The 19,876-nt window shown below is 40.3% G+C and overlaps 3 non-coding genes across 3 annotated transcripts; all 3 read right to left on the bottom strand.

Annotated features, from left to right (window-relative positions):
* Window positions 1-8,506: 8,506 nt before the first annotated feature.
* trnas-gcu (transfer RNA serine (anticodon GCU)) lies at window positions 8,507-8,588 on the bottom strand. The gene has a single exon. It is a non-coding gene; the product is annotated as a tRNA-Ser (tRNA).
* Window positions 8,589-15,739: 7,151 nt separating this feature from the next.
* trnat-agu (transfer RNA threonine (anticodon AGU)) lies at window positions 15,740-15,813 on the bottom strand. Its single transcript has one exon. It is a non-coding gene; the product is annotated as a tRNA-Thr (tRNA).
* A 1,523-nt stretch (window positions 15,814-17,336) lies between these two features.
* On the bottom strand, window positions 17,337-17,408 carry trnaw-cca (transfer RNA tryptophan (anticodon CCA)). Its single transcript has one exon. It is a non-coding gene; the product is annotated as a tRNA-Trp (tRNA).
* Between the last annotated feature and the right edge of the window lie 2,468 nt (window positions 17,409-19,876).

A 19,876-nucleotide genomic window follows, 5' to 3' on the forward strand; every position in this document is an offset into this window, starting at 1 on the left:
TGAAGGAGAAAAAATCTGTGTAGAATCAGAAAAAAAGCCTGAAGAGCACAGTGAATATTCCCAGGGGGCAAGCTTGCCTGGGATGTCACCTCAGGATAAAAGGGGATTAAGAAAGATTATGTCTGTGCCTAAAACTTCAGGAGTTCAGGAAGATAAATCCTTGCTGCCCAATAGCCTTCAAATACCAATGCATCAGGAAAGAGAACAGCAGAAAAAAAACTTTCTGATGATTAAAGCAGTCTGTACTTTCAGTTCCTACCTTCAGTACCTTCAGTTCCTGTAATGTAAAATACATAATGACAACAAGACACAAACCAATGGGCAATGATGACATCACAATTGATGTTGTACGAGTAGGGCAAATACAACACAGTGAAAGGGAAACAAAATTTCGACAGGCACGTCAGCCTTATCGTTGAAAGATTGCCTGTGCCCTCACAAAAGGAATCAGCAATGTGTACTACAGGCAGCTGAGCAGAACTCCGCTTGCTGAAATTGCAGCAGGCAATTTATCTAAGCCACTAACATGGATTGTCCTGAAAGTCATCTTATCAGAGTTCAGGAACAGTAAGCGCCTTCAGTATGATCCAGTGATTGAATTACATATGACACAAACATTAATGAAAGCATGCGACTTTGACACTGTCCATTTTCCAGGATATGTACAGATTTTGCAGTTAGACACATTTGTTGCCTATTTTTACACAGAACAGAGTATGCAAATTCTTATTGCCCATCTAAAGATGAAGGAGAAAGTCAGCCTTTACCTGGATGCGACAGGAGGGGTAGTCAGAAAAATTCCATCGGAGAACAAAAGAATTCTGTACTACAGTCTTACATTACCTGGAGGTGGAAAAAGAAAGCCTCCATTACCATTGTCTGAAATGTTGACAAATGACCACACCGTAGTCAATATAGAACATTGGCTCCGGAAATTCATGTTTGACATCTCAACATGTACTACCAAGAGAGTGCAGCATGTAGAAACTGACTACAGCTGGGCCCTGATTCACAGTGTTTTTTTTGCCTTCAATGGGGACACCATCCATGCATACTTAAATCGTGCAATGAAAGTCTGCCAAGGCAAACTTAAGTACACAAAACTTCAGATGTTCACTGTTTTGTACCTTTGCTCTGCCCATGTCATAAAGGCCGTCTCTCAAGCAATTAGGAAAAAAACAACAGACAAAGGACTGCGAGACTTTGCAACATTTTCCTTTGCCATCCTGCAAAACAGCACAACTTTGAGTGTCACCAAAATGTTTTAAAACACATGTGCATTGTACTCTCAAGCAGGAGGTTCACAACTGAAGTCCAATCTAGTGTCTGCCTCCTTAATGCTTACATTTCTAAAACAACGATACCAGACCAGATGGAAAAGGAAGCAGAAGTCAAAGACACAGATGAGGTACTGTACCCAAAAATGAGAGGCAGCCTGGGCCGCTCTCCTTTCGCTGTGGAGTTCAAAGGTATTTATGAAGACAGCATATCAGCTCAAGGACATGATGACTATGGGACACAACACAATGTGAACCCCTACTTCTGTGAAGACATAATTAGATTTCTGTTGCAAAGATACATGGCACTATTTCCACTGTGAAGTGGAATTTTGTTGGGTGACCTGGCAAGATTCAGACAGCAAAAAAGACATATCAATGTCAGAGGTAGCACAAACAAGAGCCACTAATTGTCATGCTGAGACCTGGTTTGGCATTGTCAAGCATTCAATACTTCAGCACAGGAGGAAACTGAGGCCAGCAGAGTTTATTACGATAATGAGACAATCCCTCCAAGGCCAGTACAGAGAACATATAATCCAAAATGCTCTCCCCAAAAAGGTTTTGACGGCACCATTGATCACTACTAAGACACGTCATGAACATGCACAGGAACAATGGGCAAAGAGAGCACCAGGTGTAGGCAAAGAAACAAAAAAATAATTCTACAGCGCACCACAGAAAATTCCAATCCCCTCAAAAATGAGAAAACAGGAAAAAAAGTTAGCAATAGAAATATTGAAACAAGTAAAAAATCGCCAGATGACAGCAACGGCCTGCAAGTACAGCAGGGGAAAGCAGGAACCACAGAATGTAAAGAATGGCAGCACAAAGAAGAAGGGAAAGTGTCACCAAAACAAGCTGCCGTGGGCACGACTGAAGAGATCACACCACACTGTGATGCACGCCCCATCTCAAAACTTATAAAAGAGAAAACAGATTTCAGAAAGAAGGTAGGATTTGTATTTCAAATATTTCTCTGTGTGGACATTCACTTCTTTTTCAGAGCTTATGAATGTCATCTTCTACTACTGTAGGTGTTCTTTGTTGTTTCTCTCTAACTTGTTATACTTGTTGACAGTGGTGTGTAATCTCAATTTTCATTATGTTAGCTCCAGTGATCTCTTGTGTATGCTTTTGGCTTGGTAAATCTTTTTTAGGTTCACGCCCTTTGGAACATCAATCCGAGTGAATTAGTGGTTGCAGTTTTGCCATCCATGCACAGTGCAGACACATATATTCTCAGACACTCGGAGTTTGTGTCTCTGAAACCAGATGAGTGGCTCATAGGCGAGGTAAGATGAAAGTGTTTGATTGCATGCATTTGTTAAGGTTTCTGAGCTTTTGTGTAATCAAATGTGTGTGAGTGGGTGAAATCACATCTTCTTCAATTGTGTTTGCTTTTTCCATAAGACCATTGAGTGTTACTTTCAAGTAGCGAAAGAATCCATGGACTTGGGGAAGAAGGTTTTCCTAATGAACCACTACACAACTGGTGTAATCATGAGTGGGAATAATGAGCGCATGGCTGGACAACGTTTGTCCAAGGTAAGGACATCAAACACAAATGTTGATGGATTACATTAGTGAGGGGCAAACATGGTTTTTCACTAACTGATGATTGTTTTATCAATAGAGAAACAAGGAGAGCTACAAGCAATCAAAACAGGTCACAACTGTGCCCATGGTGCTGCCTAAAGAAACTACCTTTATAGTCAGAAATCAAAATTCAAAGTTAGCACACCATCCCTGTGAGGCAGCCTGTTGTACTAATCTTGTCATTCTTTTCATTACAGGTCAACTTTGAAAACTATGAAGCCATTATTAGCTTTTTTAACACTGGTGTCCACTGGAAATTATTGGTAAGTGTGGTGCAGGTAATCCAAAACAGCGTAGGTTTATAATTACACTTGGAACCATTACAGTTCAAGTGATTATCCTTGTTGCATCTAAAAAAATTACAAAGTCACAATGTATGTGTTCCTCTCCTGTTAAAAAAGGTGGACATGGATAGTGAGTGTCCAAGGCAATGGTGACAGTGCACTTTTCCTAAATTATTATTGTGAATACTGCTGTGTCATGAACAGACAACCAAGCAGGTCAAAGTGTCATGTAGGAAAAAAAGTACTGTTAGGTCATTTCCTGACTGTCTTTGCCAAGGTTTGCAAAATATTAAATGTTAAATAATATATAAATATTATATATATAAAATATATAAAATATTCAAATATTAAAAACCTTTGTTTTCACAACATAAAACTCCTGAAACTGTCTGTGTGTCTGGCCCCACATTAAATGCAACTTCATGTCTGATGATGGGCCATTTGTTTCTTGCAGTATCTGTATGCTCCATCCCAGAAAGTCTTTGTGGTCGACCCTATGGGGAGTGACGAGATGGCAGACTCCACTGCAGCAGCAAAAAGGTTCAGGTTAGAAATCAAGCATTGAAATTCTGCAGGGGCACACATACATTTCAGGTTCAAATTCAGCATGACAAATATTTCCTCATTTATCAATAACCTATTGTTTTGATTCACAAGGACTTTTTTAAGATGCGAAGGAATGTCCTAGGAAAAGAAGACTGGTTGAATATCAACTGGCACCCAAGCGTGATTGGTCACACCAGGCAAGCAGATGCCTCAAGCTGTGGGGTCTTTGTGATGCAAGTCAACATAACCTTTCCATGCCGAAATTTTGGACTGTCTTAAAACTATTGTATGAGAGATTTTTAGGGAAATAATTGCAACAAACTTTTGTCTGTTAGATGGACGCAGACATCATGAACAATTTCCCAGATATTCCAACATATATCGAAATAAACAGCAGTGCCAAAGAAATAAGAAAGTTGCGGGAAGACCTGTCAATCAGAATTCTTGAAGCTTCAGGTATTGTACCATTTGATCCTCATTGCCTACGTTTATTGGTATATATTGTTTTCCTGAAGCATGTTCTGTCTGTGTAACAAGTCTGAATGAAAAAAGATTCTCAATTTATTTATATGCAGAACTCATTTGGGTATTCTTTTTGTACTATATAACACAGTGATGAAAAGTTAATTAAATCACATTACAAACAGTTAAAATTCAATGACACTTTGGCCTTCGTCGTGGTTGACACAACCATTGTCTGGGAAAAGTGTGGGTCTAAATTGCCCAAGCTGGTTGAACATACCTGTGTTATCATGTGCCCCCTTAAAATCATAGCAACACACGCTGACGCAAAAAAGGGTAACAGGTGTTGACAGGAGTATTCTGAGACATGACAATGTGCGGTTTAAGAAGCAGTAGAACACCTAATCAGGAAAGTGCATACGAAAAGGTCTCTATCAAACTGTCTTCAATTATGCAACAATGATCTGTAGATAACATTTGAAAAATCAGTCTATTTGGCATGTTTATTATAGATCCTCTCCAGGACATGTGCCTGATGTGTGGAGAAACACCGGTGCGGCAGACAAACTGGGTAAGTGAACATCATCTCTATCTGTATGTGTAATGTACGCACATAATAACAAAACATGCCAGTGAAATGTGATAGCTGAACTGATATAAGGTTTACTGTCCGTGTAGATTCAGTGTGACAGTTGTGAAAACTGGTTCCATGAATTGTGCATCTCAAAAGAAGAGTATGAAAGCGCAAAGAATGAAGTAACATGGATATGTACAGTACATTTTGCCAACCCCAGTTTGGTGAGTATGCTCTGCATGCAAACTATCACTATGAAAGGGTTTTTTAAGCAGGACATGTAGTTTTAGATTCAGCAGAAACATAGGATGACATATTTCAGTGGACGTTATAATTGTTTGTTATTTTTAAGAAGTTTGGATTGCAGGCTTGTCTTCTGGCATTAATGGTTCTATAAATTAGAGAAAACTTTTCAAAAAACACACCAAAGAAGGCACACATAAAAGATTACTGATAATCTGTGCAATTTATTACATTAAACAGGCATCTCAAAGATAGAATTACTGTGTCAGATTAATGATTAGACATGGATGCATCAAATCACTTACTAGGTTTCTTTCCAATAATATAGAAACAAAGACATGACCATGAACACCTAAAAGAGCTTGCCACTTAGCACAGAAACAATATAATGTCTTGCTGTAAAAACACAAAGTAAGAAAAAAGGAGTTTGATTAAGAGAGATCTGGCAAATTGTGCAAATACCTAGATCTATATCTGTGACCCATTTATACTCCTTGGATCCTTTGCAGTTCGTAACCCTTCTTACGGTTTTATATTTCAGGTACTGTTGATGAGTGAGCATCCACCCCCTACTCCCAAGAATTACATAATAGACATGTTGGAAACTCAACAAGACTGTCAACGTGTTCTCAGCAGAATTCACCTCCAAAAGACACGTAAGTACAAGTCTCAATATCCCCCCCCAAAATTTATCTTGGGTAAGAGTAAACTTTCGTACACTTTGCCAAGAAATAATGAAAAACACTAGAACACAAAATCACTAGAAACCATTTGTTATCTATTGCCAGAAACCAAACAAAGTCTGTATGAAAACAGTAAAAAAGTTAATCATAACACAACACAGTCCCTTTTAAATATGATCACTACACACTGTTAACATCACTGTAGTAGTGCAAAGAAATGTAAATCGACAGTATGTCACCATGACATGATTTATGTGAAAGATTTCCAGATAAAATTGTATCCATCCTAGAAAGATAGATTAATCAAGAAATTCCACTCCGTTGTGAGAAAGATCGAAGAAAACTGGCTTCTATCAAAAAGAAGTGTATCTAGGGTGATTCCTTATTATTAGGTTTCCAAAACAGTACCCTATCTACCTTCAGACAGGGCACAGTGCTAAAAGGATTCTAACCGGAACAATAAAACACAATCGCATCATCGAAGTCCGAACCCCACTGGCTTTCAATATTGTACCATGTACATCTCCAGGAGTGGACTCATCAAAAAGAACAGCCTAGACACCAAAGTGATACTTTTCTTACAGTAAGGTTAAGGTAGTTGTAGGATGCTGTCTAGATGAATGAACAGACTACGTTAACAATAGAAAGCAGGTAGCAGAGCATTTAGGCACACAGCCCCTAAATTGTGGAAAGATATGTCAGACCTTTTTAAGGATGCCCCATACCTACAAGCATATTTAACAATGCTGTAGTCTTCTACATCGTCTCTGTAGTCTTCTTTATCCCGAGTGATCTAATTCTTTAGGAGGTGCAGAAACATAGATATCAAGTGGGTAAGTAGACAACCACGTTGCAATTGTTTTTTTCTGTGTCTATCCCATTTTTTTTCTCCACACCATACCTGCCACTGTTCTCTCTTCGGTGCCTTTGGTTGATATTGAGCTCCGTCCCCCATGACAAGGGATCCTCCTGGATTTCTGAAGCAAGGAACCCAGCCTACAAAACTCAAGATCCTGTACTGCTCAACCCAGTGGATGGGAAACACTCAACATTAACATCTAGCCTGACATAATATATGAAATAGAATTCACCGTGTCAATCTGCATGGTTGTGCATGTGAACTGTTTCTAGTAACTACTTGTCATACACAACCAGGACCTGGAGGAGAGGTCAACCATGAGGCCTTGGACCCCCAGAGATTTTTTTTCTCCTTTGGAGTTTTTTGTTTTTCTCCCCTTCGTGCCTGATGGTTACACAGTCACATCATCAAGACTGCATACCACACCTTCATTGCGATTACAGATATAGCTCATTTAAAATGTGAAATTAGGAAAAACCTAAACCGAAACATGGGAAATAAAAAGAATGTAAAATCTAAAATTTTCAGATGTTGTGATGAAGCTTTTGACTCATGAATAGCACCCCCCTATCCCAGTGTATTACCTGTAGTGTAATCTTCAGAAAATCATTACAAAATAAAGAAAGGGGCCACAGCCACAGCAAGGTTGTATAAGGTTCGGGGGGCAGTCTGGTGTGTAAAACACTTGGTTTCAGCAGTGTGGCTGTTGTATTTGAACTGCTATTGAGCCATGAAGACGACCCACCTATCGCACTGTATTACCTATGGTGTTATCTTCAGAAAATCATAAAAAAATAAAGGTTCCACAACCCAAAACAAACCTGGGAAAAGTCAGAGGACCTGCTTAGTGTGCAAAACACTTACTTGCAGCATTGTGGGTACTGTGGTTTAAATGCTATTGGTTTGTGAACAGAATACCCCTATCCCAGTGCATTGTGCCACATTAAATAAAAGCACGAGAAAAAGAGATTCAGAACACAAAGCTGTGTCAGAGTTCTGTGTAAAAAGTCGGTATGAACATCATGGGAGATGTTTTTAATAAGCCGCTGAGTAAAAAATATTTTAATCTTCCTGCTGTCAGTAGAATTGTGAATATAGTTGACCCTTACCTGAATGAAAACAGGACGTAAAGGAAGGGTTTCAGAAATCAAACAAACTTTATTCCCGTGCTTACAGTCTGGGTAATTGGAGACTGCGCTGTTCTGCTTCCTATGGTCATATACGGGTTTTTCGCATGAAGCCGTATTGAACAGTATTTCTCGCGTTGTGAACGTGTGCACACAGCGGTCCCCCGGGTTCCAGTTCGTGCGTAATTACGCATCGATGAAAAACCGGAGGTTTAAAAAAAGATAATTAGCTCACTGATAGTTTGATGTAAAGGCTGTGGAAATATCCACAAGTCGTGGTCTTTAAAATGCATTTGATTTGAAGGCGTTCTGTGCTTCCATGGCGGAGATATGGACAAAAAAATATTCGTGCTTGGTCAAAAAAATGTCATAAAAACGAAAAAATAAAGGCTGAGAAAGCATCCACAATGTATTTTATACACAAAACAAGCATTCTCGCAACTCTAAGAGGTTTCGTGAAAGCGCTACAGGCGTGCCAAAATCGTTTTCGAACTTCGAGCTAACTTTACCCCGGTGTAGCGGCTCTGAACTGAATGTGGTGCTGTATGGGAACGCGATGCAAACGCCAATGGCACAATGGATAACGTGTCTGATTACGGATCAGAAGACTTTAGGTTTCTACTCCTTCGTGGTTCGTGAAGAAGCTTTTAAACCACGCTACTCAACACTGACATCGTAGTGTGTGCGGTCCTACACAACCTTACTATCGACTAGATGAGTCTTCTGTTCTATCTCCGATTCTTTCCGCACATTCCTGCTATTTCACCACCGTTATTGTAGGATAACAGCCACAGACACGAGAAGATATACTAAATATATATTAGAAACAGATCACAAGTCGAAGACATAAACCAACGAGGATAGGATTCGAACCCACGCGTGCAGAACACAATGGATTAGCAATCCATCGCCTTAACCACTCAGCCACCTCGTCACGTAAGCCATCCCTGGGCATGATTTTTCTCGGCGACCAGGCTCAGCGCACATCGACCTCAGATGTCTCAGAGCGGTGTGTCCAAGCGGCTGTATAAGAATAGGTAATAGGTTTATTCCATGCTGAAAAAAAGAAGAAAGAGAACACAACGTTTCGGCCGTGGAGCCTTCTTCAGGTGTGCGAGAGACAGGGCAGTAGGCAAAGGTAAAGTAGCGAGAGAACAAAGGTTTGAGGGTGGGTACCCACGTGTATAAGAATAGTGTTCTGCCGGTGCTGTGGTAAAGCTAATTAAAACACCTGTTTCATAAAGAGGAAATCCTGGATCCGAATTCCAGCGGTACCTTTTTTCCTGTCTTGTTTTACAGAACATGTAATTTGGGACACTCAAAGAGGTCTTGATTTGGTTTAATGCGTTTATTCATTTCCTTTGCAGAACAACTTGTTTTTTTTTGTAAATCATATAGCTTGCGAAAGATGAAATGCGAGCGAATTTTTTTGTTCACCAAAAGTATGTAAATGAAAAAAAAGCAAGGTGTAAGCATTTCTGTGGTGCAATCGGTTAGCGTGTTCGGCTATTAACCCCAAGGTGGGTTTTTTGATCCCACCAAGGGACGCACTTCTTTCTATAGTAAACATCATCACCGTAAAAAATTAATTGTTCCGCAAAACCTGAACTATTTTGATATTTGCAGGAGTAAACAATTGTGTACCAGAATCAACATTACCGGGAATTTCCAATAATTACCGACATTGGCAACTTCCAAGCAGTTAGTATTCACCCATGGAATTATATGTTCCAGTGGGTGGCGGGAGAATTCACTTATGCTCCCGTTGCATCTTCAGCTAAAGTAATTTAAAATACAACGCAAAATTGTTTGAGAACTTGACAAGCAAAAACGACAGATCGCCGAAGTTGTATTTTAATATTTTCATATATTTACTTTAATTTGAATATAAATGTTAACATAAATGCTGTTCAATATAATGTAATTTTGTTGTACTTTTAAAATATTTTAGCTGAGGATGCGAGGGGGGCTATTACACCTTGCCAAACATCTAAATAATTGTAAAAGAGGCTGGCATTTTAATAAAACGGGCGATCAAAAGAAAGCTACAAATAGTACGGTATTATGCTCAATATCCCTCGATATTAAAGGTCAGATGAAGAACTTGAAGAAACTCTCAAAGAATCAACGGCAATAGCAGAGGATGTTGATTTTGAACCAACTTTTGCACCTCAATTATCCAGCAGTCTTTGCTTGACAGACTTCCTCAAGATATTCAGTGTTCTATACAGAAAATCGAAAATTAAAGTGCTAATGTGCCAAGAGGGGTGGTCCGAGGCAAAGACTGCGGTAGACGAAGAATCAGCTCCGCACGATAACGTGTGTCTAATATCTGGCCCCTGAAAGGCATCATATTCGTTGAACTGCCTACCAGCTGTGACTCTTGCACGAAATTCGCGGTACGTGTGTACGAGCTTATAATTCAGGAATATCAATGGTCAGACGTTCATGGTGGGTTTGTGTTTTGTATTATTTAATGAATGAAAAAAAAAACATTTTCAAAACTACAGCTGGAATGGAATAATAAAAAAAGTTTATTTGCCTGTTTGTTGTAACAGCTGTGCCAAAAATATCCATCTACATCAGAATAGTACCTGAACGTGACTGGACCTTATTGGATTTTAGGAAATTTATTCTTGCACATCTTCGCCTACGATCACGAATACGTGTTTATTGTTTCTACCTGTGATCTCGGAAAGAAAGACCCACTACCTGTGAAATAGGTTAAACCGAAATATTCCGGGAATGTGCTGTGGTTTGAGAGGAGTGTATGAAGGTATTAATGGAGAAAAGAGACGCGCATTCCACACGGGGAGCGCAGAACCATGAACCGCGCCTGTGTCTTTTCTTATATAACCGCTGAGCCCGGACACAGCGTCTCCAGCCAGTGAAATACAGGAGAAACCGCAAGGAAAACAATGTTTCTTTTAATAAGTCTTCTTGTGGTTTTATATTTCGGTCTTTCACATTTTAATGCATACTTTGCAGTTAATCTTTCCTCGATTACAGGCAGCCCAAACAGTTCTTAAGGCAAAAATCGAAGCCTATTTGACTTTCTGCTAATCGCATAAGTGTTCAAGAAGTATTTCCCTGCCCATCATGTGCCCCCAAGCCGGTTTCTCCGTTTTCCTCTTCCTGTCGTTGTCAGCGAGCACAAGAAGACAGGAAAAACGCAAGGCAGGGAAAAGACGGTAGCTGTCAGAAGTGGGATTTGAACCCACGCTTCTATTCAGAGACCAAAACACCCAAGCACTGGAAAAACATGAACCCTTAAACCTGGCGCATTAGACCACTCGGCCATCCTGAAAAGCTACAGATGGTGGTGTGTTGGAAGCACAAGTAATTCACAAAACTGAGAAATGGTTTGCTGGAGAAGCGCCAAGTTGCCTGTTGTAGCCTAAACGGATCGCGGAAATCAAATATTCGGATACATTTAGAGTGTGCTTTACAGCCTTCGTGTAATATTTTGATCTGCGAGAGTGCAGTCGTCTTCACAATCTGGATTATCTCATAAAGAGCAACATCAGTGTAAAACAGCTATCAATTTTAAGAACAGACGTTGTATTGCATATTAATAATTGATTTATTTTCCTGATTACAATACAGTATCTTTTCCTGATTGCAATGTATTGTGAAGCATAAAAGCCAGCTGCATCAATCTCTTTTACGCGTCATTTATGAAGGCATTTCAAATAGCAGCCAGTGCAGTATTAACGCTTTTGGAGCATGTATTATATTGGAAATAATCTTATTTAAATAGGTTTAAATTCGCACACTGTTATTTAGACAGCGCCAACCAGTCTGACCTTCTACAACCTGTACCCGCTGAGTAGATCTTAAAGCAGCTGCAGCCAGAGTAGCCGTAATGGCAACAGTGTTTGGAGTTCGGCTTATTTCTTCTGCAGAACCACCGGTATTGGAATATAATGTTCCGCAAAAGAAGCGCTTTCGGTTTCTGATCGTTTTTATTGAGCGCTGCTCTAAACTTTACATTTGCTCGTACTAGTTTCCTCCATGAAAAAAATACGTTTCCCTCATTACTTGATTTCACTTTTTTCTTATCAAATAAATAAAGGCAGGAAGGCTCGTTGTCTAAGGCGTTGCGTTCAGTTAGCAGTTTCTCCTGAAGACGTTTGTTCAAATCCCACTTCTGATGAAAAGCTTTTCTCGTTAGAGTAGAAACGATAGAAGCCTTAAGTGGGAAAAAATCACAACATCTCGCATTTCACGTGTTTAATGTTAATTGTCTCAGTGATTGATGGCTCTTCTCCCTTGCAGGGTGACGACAAACTTCTTCAGAGAGGGAGTCTCTTAGGTACGGCTTTTCTTCGTCAAGAGCCGAGACAACAGAAACAGACTTCAAACTGACATGAATTACTTCATGAGCGTTTATGACCATCTTTAAAAAGCTGAGAGCAGGCGAAAACGTCATTGGAAATGAGGAAATGTCTGCTGACAGTAAACAGAGCAGACGCTCAGCTGCGAATAAGCGCTCCTCGTCAGTACAGTGCTGAGTACCTACGCTTGTTGCGCGGGAGACCGGGGTACTTTTCTGTGACAGGGCGCTGGTTTAATTTTTTAAAAACCTGACTCCACTTAAAAGTGTGTACTGTGTACTAACTTTCGAACTACTTAGTGCGGTAGAATATGGAGATCATCTCTAGCTCTGAGCTCAACTGCAACAAGAAGTCGTGCTGAACAAAGTCGGAGCCCAGCTGAACGTGTGCTCAGTGTGGTGCTCAGGACACGGGAGCATTGTTGTGGTTCTAATTAGCACGAGCTGCAGGGGCTCTGAATTAGAACGTTTCAATTTATCTGTTCAGTAAATTAAAATGCAGGACACGTTTAAATCCGATTATGACTATATAACCGAATGTCCCTCACAGTTTAAAAGATACCAGTAAGGACACAATTACTAATGCGATACTTATTGGAAATAGTCCCAAAACAAGCACGTATCACAGCTGGTAGACCCCTGTAATAATTTTGCAGCGACAGAACACTTTGAAGATTTGCAATCTATTTAAATACGAATTTTCTAAATTTCAGTTCTCTTTACTCCCTGGCATAACTGAACTCTCACCTTCACATACTAAAGGCATTACATGCATTAGCTGTGATAATGCTTCTAAGAAACACAGAATGACATTTAGTTTTGTTCCTCATTTCCCCCAAGAAAAAAAAGGTGTCAATTTCAGCCTGGAATGATTGATGCCCCATCAAACATGTTTTAATATCCCCAGAAGTTTATACAGTAGAATCCTGGTTTGTGGCTTAAATTCAAGGTAAAAAAGACTAAGGAAACGAGTTGGAAACAATGTCGATCTGGGATTTTACTCATCTGGAACATTTCACTACATTGGGCCGTATGTGCCAGAAAGCAGTTGGTAGAGTGGGGAACTGTAATGGAAACACTTGGGAATCCTTAGGTTGTTGGTTCGACTCTGGCTTGAAAGAAGGTGCTTTTTGTGTATTTTAATCAAAGAGTTCATTCAGTCATTGATCAAAAGCTCAATAAACGACGAAGCAGAGGCTCCTGTTCCGAATTCAGCTCCCGTCTGATTGTCTTGTTTTGGCCAAGATCTGATCTATGAATTAAGGGACTACTCTGTCTGCTTTGTAATTCAAAAGTAGATACAAATGTCACTGTTTTCAAAGGATAGGTACTTAATTGGCTTTATGATTTGATATTGATTTTGTATCGCTGTATTATTAAGTTTGTGCTTTCTGTGTTTTTATCGTATTGTGAACTTATTTTTTAAACAAATGCTTACAAAGGCAAACAAGGCACACATTTGTTTATACCAGTGGTGAATTGTACATTTTTATTAAGTACAAACTACTGTATTTTTAGAAAGAATACAATTTAATACAATTTTCCATCAAAAGAAAACCAAAATCCGTATGATATTACCGTCAATATCATTTGATATCAACGTTCAGTTGAAAGGTTTGAAGAAACTCTCAAACAAGCAACTGCAGTAGCAGAGAGTTCTGATTTGAACCGATGCTTGCAGCTCAATACTACATTCGTCCTCGAAAGAAGCAAAGGTTAGTATGTTTTGAGTGTCACCATGATCCTCTTCTCAATCCAAAAGAAAGGTTTTATGTGATCCTGATCCCACTAGAAAAAGAGTCAATTTCCGCCTGCACTGATATCCCTTCAAATGTTTTATAAGAACTCCGGACGTTTATAGAGTAGAAGCCTGGTCCATTTCTTCTACTAAACGAGACTATGGGAGTGAGTATTTTGATGTCGAACTGGGCTTTAAATAAAGAGGAACACTACACTACATTGGGCTACACGTGTGACAAAACGTTTATTTTCTGACCTCTGGATAGCTCAGTTGCTAGATCTTAAGACTGTAGACAAAAACAGTGGGCATTTCTGATGTCCCTGCTTTGAATCCAGCTCGAAGGATGGTGTTTTCTTGTTCCTTAATCAAAAAGTGAAAATTGCGATTTTGTCTTTCACTTTGACGTTCACCCGAAAGCTCAGTATACAAAGAAGTACAGGCTCCTGTTCTGAATAATCCTCACGTCTGATTGTTTTGCTTAGACCTTTAAAATGTACACTGTGGACTGTTTGCTCTTCCTAACACAATTAAAAAGCCGCCGACAAACTTACAGATCGGGAGTTTAGTTCAGTGATAGCGCGCACTTAAGACGCTCCGTTTTCTATCGCCGGCATCTCTGTATTCTTTTTAAACGCGATATTTTTTATTCTTCGTGTGTGAATTTCAGGGAGACTCATAAACCCTTTGTCTGTTTTTAAGATACATTATTTTAAACAAGACATAATGAAAGACGTAGTAATTAGACACACGTACAAAACACATGAATCTAATTGAGAAAATTTTGACCGGGGCGATGTATTACTAGTAGCGGCTCTGAACTCATTGTGGTGCTGTATAGGAATACAATACAAACGCCAATGGCACAATGGATAACGTGTCTGATTACGGATCAGGAGACTTTAGGTTTCTACTCCTTCGTGGTTCGTGAAGAAGCTTTTAAACCACACTACTCAACACTGACATCGTAGTGTGTGCGGTCCTACACAACCTTACTATCGACTAGATGAGTCTTCTGTTCTATCTCCGATTCTTTCCGCACATTCCTGCTATTTCACCACCGTTATTGTAGGATAACAGCCACAGACACGAGAAGATATATTATTCCGAACAAATGTCTTAAAAAAATCACGTTGAAAAGGGTGACAATAAGTTTTTGTTTCTTTGACGTAACCTTACTTTTGCCTGTAAACTTCACATTATTTTCTGTAGCCGCAAATCACCAATATTTCTGCTGTTTCCCGAGAAACACAAGCGTGGAGTCAAATCATATTAAATAACACAACACATTTATTAATTTAACACCCAGATTTGACAGAACACATGTAAGACTTACACACAGCCTTTAATATGCGATAGTAAATTTGCAGGTATCCTGGGGAGGGAAGAGAACTGATATTAAGGAAATATATATTTAAAGGGGATGTAAGTCTTAAATGTGTTTTGTCACATCTGGGTGTTAACTGAATAGTTTTTTAGCATTATTTATTGTGTTTTGACTCTATACTTGTGTTTCTCAGGAGACAGCAGAAATATTGATTTTTACATTTATATTCACATAAATGTAACTCAACTATTTACTTGTAGTTTGACTCGTGTCAAAAGTTGAAAATCTCTGCAAACATCAAGATGGCTAAGGACGTGGAAAGAAACTCAATCACATTTAGAGAAGGTAATGTTTAGATCGGATTAATTCGAAGTGTGTCTCTGGGTGCGTTTGATCTACCAACGTTGTGATTAACTGAAGGACACCCTGATTGAGTGTGCCATAGAAATTGACACATGTCGTATTTTTTCTACATTCACAGATGTTTGGCTAAAGTAAAAAAAAAATTGTCATTTTCTTGCCAGCTGGCAGTAATTCTTTTGCACTGATAAGAAAGATGAGCATTTTATCTTTCGCAATGTGTGGATTTCTTGAAAAACAATTTGTGCCAAAAACGAAATGAACACTTCCTTTAAACATAATGCAGAAGCATGTTGTCTATAACAATAAACAGTGCGCGAAGACAGGCACCGCTGGGATTTGAACCCAGGATCTCCTGTTTACTAGACAGGCGCTTTAACCAACTAAGCCACGGCGCCGGCGAAGCGGTGCCCTTTTAAAGCCACTTGGACACACCGCTCTGTCACATCTTCCTTCTGTGTGCGGTGAGCCTGCTCGCTGAGCAAGTTGAGAAAGGATGTGAAATGGCTTTTATCCGGCAATTTCATTACCAAGGAGCTCGATGTGCTTTTGATGATTTACAGGGTGTCCAGTGCAACACAGGCGATGGGCTGCTGGGATTTGGAGCCAGGATTTCCGTTAACTAGACGGGTACTTTAACCAACTAAGCCACGGCGCCGGCAGAATTCTCCTCTTTTACTGCCGCTTGGACACACCGCTCTGAGACACCTGCGTTAAGTAAGCGCTGAGTCGGCTGGCTGAGCACGTTGCCTCCTTTACATTCAATAGGAGCCCCGACACTAAGAGAAACGTACAGAAATGGCTTTTATCGGGCACTTTTCATGTCCAATGCGCTTGACATCTCCCAAGGGCGACAGAGTTCATTTACGACACTTTTCCTTTCTTTCTTCTTTCTGTACTCTTTGATGAAACAAAACGAGAAATCATGTAAGGGAAAATGTATTTTTTTCATGGAGAAAACATGCACCAGGAAATGTTGTGTTTAGAAGAAGTGAGTTAACATGAAAAGTGACCTAATTTACCGGAGCAAATGCTCACCAAGCAAGATCTGCTTTACTGCAAGAGAGAAGTAGAATGAAAGACGTGATAATTTAACGCCGTTGTGGAACTAAACGCTATTTTCTTGGAATTCTAAATCAATTAGAAATTCAGAGCGACACATAAACGCTTTGTCTGTTTAAAAGTGATGATTTTTTAAAACTGATAAAAATTTAGAAAACACGTTTCTTACTTAGAAATTGTAGATGGGGTGGTGTACTAGTAGCGGCGCTGAACTCACCACAGTGCAATTCAGTTACGTGACGGGCTAAGTTGTTTAATGGATAACGCGTCTGATTTTGGTTTATAAGATTGTCGATTCGACTTCTACCGGGGTTGTGTGATTTAAATCAGGCTCCTCAGAAATAGATGTCCGTTATGTAAATAGACCGCACCTGAAAGCAAACGTTGGGTCTAGTTTCCTTTCTTTCCTGCATGAAATAGCAAATCTTTACAAAAAACACCAGCTAATGTCCAATAGCGTTAGTCATTTAAACAAACATGAATATACCGTAGGTCTTGGTACATGGGAGTGGATTTCTACCACAATTAAAAAAGGGCAAATTATAATTACAGGCTTCAGAAACTTTTTCATACAAAAGTGACCAAACACTCCCTAACTTTCAAGTTTGCTTGGACCTGTAACAAAAAGGAGGTCTGAAACTTCCATTCTCTGATGTCACTGTCTCTAAAGCCGGACGTGATGTTTCGCGGATGTGCAGTGTGCCTTTTCTCTTGTCGTGTTCGAGATGATTCACTGCATAAGCTCCTGACTAGGTATTCTGTTTTTTCGTTGAGATTACCTATGTGGTGTACAGATAAAACCCGACTGCGTGGTGTAATTTCTGGGTTCGGCACCAGCAGCACCTGCAAACACATCAGCTGACCTCGACGTGATTTGAACACACAACCTTCTGATGTGGACTCAGACGCGCTACCGTTGCGCCACGAGGTCACTCGCCGCAAGTCTTTTTAATTCCCCCAAAGAGAACAATCAGCGTCCCTGAAAAAGATTTCTATTTCATTCTCTCCTGTGAGGAGCGCCGCTCTTCCAACGAGGGTCTCTTCTTCCAAGAACACAGATTATTCTTCCTGCCCAGCTCTCACACAGATAGCAGACACACCATCTCCACTTATGTCTTCACTACATCTATAGATTTGACCCCCTACAGCCCCGATATTCCTGGACAGGATATTTACCACCAGCCTGTGAAATTCTCATCTTGACCTCTCCCAAGAGGAGAACAATTAGCACAGAATCCTCTCTCTATTTAGCAAATAACACAAACCACAGTTTACCTGTGAAGACAGAAAACCAGGCTGCTCCAGGTGAGGCTTAAACTCACAACCTCGGCATGACTCCACTGATTATGACATTTTACATGGCCTGAACCAAGAAAGAGATTGAAAGTCCAGAAGTTATGGTGTTGTTTTAATACTTGCCTACACTTTTAATTTTTCTGTCAAATCTTTTATTTTGGAGTACTTTCAATTGATGTTAATCCTAGTCCCGATGAACGATTCTGGGCCATGGTGCGTCTTGAATAATGTTCTTATAGGCTTCAGTTTGGAAAAGTGCGCTCTTCAGAAGCTACCGAAACCGCTAATGGTTACATAACACTTAATGCAAAAGCAACGTTCGGGTTTGAAAAAGCATATTACTTGCTATGAATACAAACACTGTTACAGGAGGGGTGTTAGGGCTATTTTAGCTTAGATCATCAATTCATCTTACAGTTCTTCTCCGTCTGTATCAACAGTGTTATCGCTACTGAGCGCTAAAGGCAGGTCCTAGCAATACTTCATGAGATCTCCTTTAGAAAACATTTAAAAAATATATTTCCACTACCATACATAAAGTAAAAGATACCGATTGCAGCTAGATGCAAATTCCAATCGAAAATGTATCAGCTTTAAAATGTTCTTTTGGATCCATACAACAACCAGCATGATACTCAAAATATAACTGTGCTTGATTGTACAGCATAGATTGTACAGCATTTATGTTTATATTTATGTTAAAATTAAGGTAAATATATAAAAATATCAACATCCAACTTCACAGTGCTGACGTAACAATGCTTGTCAAGTCCTCAAACAATTCCGCGTTGTATTTCTAAACGATTTTAGCAGAGGACGCAACAGGAGTATGAATGATATCTCCCGCCAGCCATTCAAAGATACTTTTCCATGGGTGAATATGGTTTTCTGGGGAGTTGCGGTGTTGATCACTATTGGACTTCCCCGGTCTCAAGTGTTGTTGTTGGGCACAAGCAAAAGACTCGCATTTTCTGCAAATATAAAGAGAGTTAAGGTTTCGGCTTTAGCGGAGACAGTGTTTACATTGACAACATTAAGGAAAGAATCCCTGGGTGGGTGTGAACCACCATCCTTACAGTTAATAACAGAACGCATTCGCCGATTGTGCCACAGAGACTGACAAACGAGGATGTTCTCCATTCGCACCTATCCGGTCAAAAAATAAACATCGCTTGCATTTTCATGCCACAACCCATTTGTATCTGGTAGGCGGCGCAGTCGTCTTGCACAAAGATAGCTTTGAAAAGCGTTAAAGGCAAGTCATTCCGAGTTGGTCGTTTGTGTTTTCGAAATGCTGTATTGCTGCCAAATGCTGAAATGATCTTTCGGCTCCTCGGTTGTCATCTCTGCTCTGTAAAGGAATCACAGCACACGTCGGCTTCCAGCACGGTGGGTCGGGACACGATGCCGGTGGTCGAAAAAAGTGATGTCTTCCTCGTTAGTATAGTGGTGAGTATCCCCCCTGTTACGCGGGAGACCGGGGTTCGATTCCCTGACGGGGAGTTGCTCTTCTTCTACCTCCTTAGAGAAAGGACTGGCTTTCACTTCTCTGTGTTTCCTTTCACAGCGCCATACACCTTTTCATTGCTCTCGCTTTCAGAGCCTCCGCACGACACACGACTCGACATCAGGAAGCACATTGAAGTGAAAGCAGGGAGCGCTGCGACATGCACTGTGCAGATCCCGCCACACTAAGAGGTGAGTGGGTCTGTTCGATGACAGCGCAAGGCGAATCCCCAAACAGTGTGCGTGGCGACAAAAGAAGCCGATCTGTTTCGAACCGGGGACCTTTCGCGTGTGTGGCGAACGTGATAACCAGTAGAGTATCGCATGGCGAAACCATGCCCATTGGCACAGCGCTGAGCTTCGCCAGTGATATTCAATGTGAATTGAATGCTATTCAATTCACATTTAATTGAATGCTATTCAATTCACCAATCCTATTCAGGGGCGGAAAAGGTCGGAGCTGTGTGTGTCTCTGTAACTCGCCGTGATCGTATAGTGGTCAGTACTTTGCATGTGGCCGCAACAACCACGGTTTGAATCCGGGTCACGGTAGAATAGGGGCGTCTGCTTTTACTACTTGCACGAATGAAGGCAAAA

The sequence above is a fragment of the Atractosteus spatula genome, chromosome 10, assembly GCF_055471065.1.
Source record: "Atractosteus spatula isolate fAtrSpa1 chromosome 10, fAtrSpa1.hap1, whole genome shotgun sequence".
In the NCBI taxonomy this organism is placed as follows: domain Eukaryota; kingdom Metazoa; phylum Chordata; class Actinopteri; order Semionotiformes; family Lepisosteidae; genus Atractosteus; species Atractosteus spatula.